Below are 3,869 nucleotides of genomic sequence, written 5' to 3'. Positions count from 1 at the left end.
TTCAATGATAAATCCCACACATTGTATGTGTCAAACCCTGGGTTCTGACTGTAACACTTCTGGCTGAAGTCTCTGTGCTGTGCTGGCTATAGCCCTTGAAAATAACACGATAATCAGAATAATAAAATATTTCTAAATATTATTTATTTTCTTGAGGGTGAAGGACAATCCTGGCAATGATCAAGGCTTATTCCTACCCTCTGCTCGGAAATCACTTCTAGCAGTGCTCAGTGGATCAAAGAGATACCAGGGGTCAAATCTGTGTTGGCTGTGTGCAAAGTAAAAGCCCTTCCCACTGTACTATCACTCGTGTTGAAGAGATATCTGTTTCTGACCAAAAGAAACTAAGAGAATAAGTTTGTACATACGTTGGTTTTACAAGAAAATGTACAGGAAAATGTAAACTAACTATTAAATTATTATGAGAAATACTACAAATTATCTTTAAAATATTTTTGTTTGTTTTTAAATCACACCTTGCAGTGCTCAGGGGCTACTCCTATTTCTGCATTCAGAAATCACTCCTGGCAGGCTCAGGGGAACATATGGGATGCTGAGAATCAAACCAGGGTCTGTCTTGGGTTGTCTGTGTGCAAGGCAAACACCCTACCACTGTGCTATTGCTCCAGCACCTCTTTAAAATATTTTAAAAGCAAGCAAGTTAATGGCCAAAAAACTTAATAAGAAGTAATTCTTTAGCAAACTAAGCAATTGTTATCAATACTATAGACTGATGTTATATAAATAATTATATAAAGCACAATAGTCTAAAATATGCTAAGACTTAACAGTATTAGTACAAGTAATATAAACTCTGTCCAGAAGATTGACTTATTTTTGTTTGTTTGTTTGTTTTTTTGGCCACTCCTAGTTCCAGACCCTGCATTCAGAAATTACTTCTGGCAGGCTCAGGGGATCATATGGGATATGGGGATTCAAACCTGGTTTTTCATATGGTGGGCTGTGTGCAAGGCACACTGGAGAAGACTGACTTTAATAGCCATAAAAAAAAAAAAAACAAGTTGGGGTCGGAGTAGTGGTGCAAGCGGTATAATGTTTGCCTTGCATGCGCTGACCTAGGACAGACCATAATTCAATCCCCCGGCATCTCATATGGTCCCCCAAACCAGGAGCGATTTCTGAACACATAGCCAGGAGTAACTCCTGAGCATCACAAAGTGTGGCCCAAAAAAACAAAAATTAAAAATAAAAACAAAAACCAAAATACCAACCAACCAACCAACCAAACAGCAACAACAACAACAACAAAAAGAATGCAAGTTAAGGCAACCCCTGGAACCAACAAAGTTTTTTTTTTCAGAAGCATAAAACTTTGTTATAGATGGGAGCAACCTGGCTGAATGAGCATGAAGTGACAGAATCTTTCTGACAAGCAGTTGACTTGATGAGTCTTAAAACACTTAAGTCTTGTAAATAATTATATTTTTTAGGCAATCTTAAATACACATATTTTAATAAACATATTTCTGTATATTGGTTCAGGATCTGTGCCAGATCACAAATATTGGTCTTCAGAAGTCAAAAAATGGACTTTGTAGTTTGTATTGTATTTTGGGTTCTCAGAACTCCGGAGTTGTTCCGACTCTAAGGTGAATTAACTGACCAGCAAAGACTCATCATCAGAATTGAAATCTCCATTAATATTCTAAAAAGAATATACTCCATTGATTTCTCCACCAAAACAGGACAACAGAAGTTTTGAGATTCTTGCACTTCTGCCTTCAGAGAATTGATGAAGTTTCTATCAGTTCTTAGGAGAGTAAGCCCAAACATATCTGCACATCTGGTAGAAGCTCTCTGCCGCCATCTTCAGACATCTTCTAGAAAGTCTTGCTTTCCATTTCTATTATCAAAGTAGAAACTGTTCTCTTTTCTCTTTTACTGTCTGTCTGTCTGTCTGTCTGTCTGTCTGTCTGTCTGTCTGTCTGTCTGTCTGTCTGTCTGTCTGTCTTTCTCTCTCTCTCTCTCTCTCTCTCACACACACACAAACAGCGGGTTGTAAAAACAAAGCATGAACGAATTTGTTGTCAGTAGTTGATAATGCTCTGATAATGTCATATAAGGTACTTCTATGAATAATAACTCGTTCCATCTTTATCATAATAAAACAGGATGATTTATTTATGAGTCAAATACTCTTATGATTCTCATTTACAAATGAAAACTGAAGTACAGTGGATTCACCAAATCATATTGCTAATTTGTGGTAGAAGTGGGATTTTAATGTCAGAAATCTGGGTCAAGAATGTTTCTTTTTCTTTCTTTTTTGCCACAACTGGTAGTATTCACAGGTTACTACTGGCTTTGCACTCCTAACAGGCTCAAGGAAACATGTAGGGTGTCAGAGATCAAATTCAGGTCAATCACATGCAAGGCAAGCACTCTATTTATTGAACTCAGTTTCCCAGAATGGTGCTTTAAAAAATAACAGTATCATTTGCCTTATTCAATCAGACAATGGATTCTGCCACTTACCAAAAAGATACTAGGAAAAACATCAAACATTTCCTACCATGAACAGGGATGGAGCGAGGACAACACTGGTGGTGGGAATGCCCCTCATTCATTGTCACTATGTGCCTTAAATATTACTATGAAAGATTTGTAATTCACTTTTATCACAATAAAAATTAAAAAAAATCCTATCATGAAATGGGCAAAGTGATACCAACCACACCGAAGTATTATACTATTGAAATTGATAGTTATTGTGAAAATCCTGATATGTCATGAGTATTTGAAAATTTTTTTACATTATCTGTAAATAAATTACAATTCCATGTAAATTTGTGTGCTTATTTTGCTCTAACACTTAATGACCATTTAAATGAGTTGTAAGATCAAAATCACAGCTCTACCCCTCTGAAATATTTTGGGAATTTCCTTGTGTTTCCATATTTGGTAGCTATTGACTCACCTGAATTTTGATGCCCACCTCTTTCCCAAGTTATTTGGATCATCTCTATGACCTAAACACCTGATGACTCTAGTCTAGACCAAATCTCTGCCAATTGGAGCCCATTGGAGTGCATTTAATTTAAGAGGTAACTTAGCTTTCTCCTGACTCCCCTGCTGGTGGACCAGCAGCTAAGGCTGGGAGGAGAGAAACTCATTAGCATGCTGCAATAAGGAAGCCTTGGGGCTCTGGATATTGCTGAATATTCTTGTTTATATGATCCTCTGCGGTAGGTTCTAAGGAATGATTGTACTTCAGAATTTTCTGCACTAAAATGAAGTTATGAGAAAGCCCATCAGGATCTTCACTTTCAGACTTGTGGTTACTTTTTTTCATCTTCCAGAATTAGAATTTTAAGAAAAAGACATAAATATTCCTCATTTATCCACTTCAGAAATAAGAATGAGAACACTTTTTCTTTTGTGTATTATAGTTTTAATAAGTTTCTGTATTTGATGTGGCAGCACATATACTAAAATTGGAACGATACAGAGAAGATTAGCATGGCCCCTGTGCAAGGATGACATGCAAATTTGTGAAGCGTTCCATATTTTTTCTAGAAAAATAAAAAAATAAGTTCCTGCATTTGTTCATGAAAACATATATTGGCTTCAGTAACTATTTATTTGAGATATTAACAGTTTTCCTAATCTCCCACTACTTGTGCTTAAAATCTGTATAGATTTGGGACTATCTAATCCAGTTCTACAGATGTTTCTACCATCTTTGAGATTTTTGTTTGTTTTTTTGTTTTTGAGCCACACCCGGTGATGCTCAGGCTATGTGAGCATAGCATATTTTCCTGGCTATGTGCTCAGAAATCGCTCCTGGCTTGGGGAACCAACCATATGGGATGCCAGGGATCGATCCAAGGTCTGTCCTGGATCAGTCA

At 36.8% G+C, this 3,869-nt stretch overlaps 1 non-coding gene across 1 annotated transcript; it reads left to right on the top strand.

The window, feature by feature from the left end:
• Positions 1-3,425: 3,425 nt before the first annotated feature.
• Positions 3,426-3,532, top strand: LOC126023502 (U6 spliceosomal RNA). The gene has a single exon (XR_007500620.1). It is a non-coding gene; the product is annotated as a U6 spliceosomal RNA (small nuclear RNA).
• Positions 3,533-3,869: the final 337 nt, after the last annotated feature.

This window comes from Suncus etruscus, chromosome 11 (genome assembly GCF_024139225.1).
Source record: "Suncus etruscus isolate mSunEtr1 chromosome 11, mSunEtr1.pri.cur, whole genome shotgun sequence".
Lineage (NCBI taxonomy): Eukaryota > Metazoa > Chordata > Mammalia > Eulipotyphla > Soricidae > Suncus > Suncus etruscus.
Note: the sequence above shows the minus strand (reverse complement) of the source record. Positions and strands in the feature narration are given on the sequence as shown.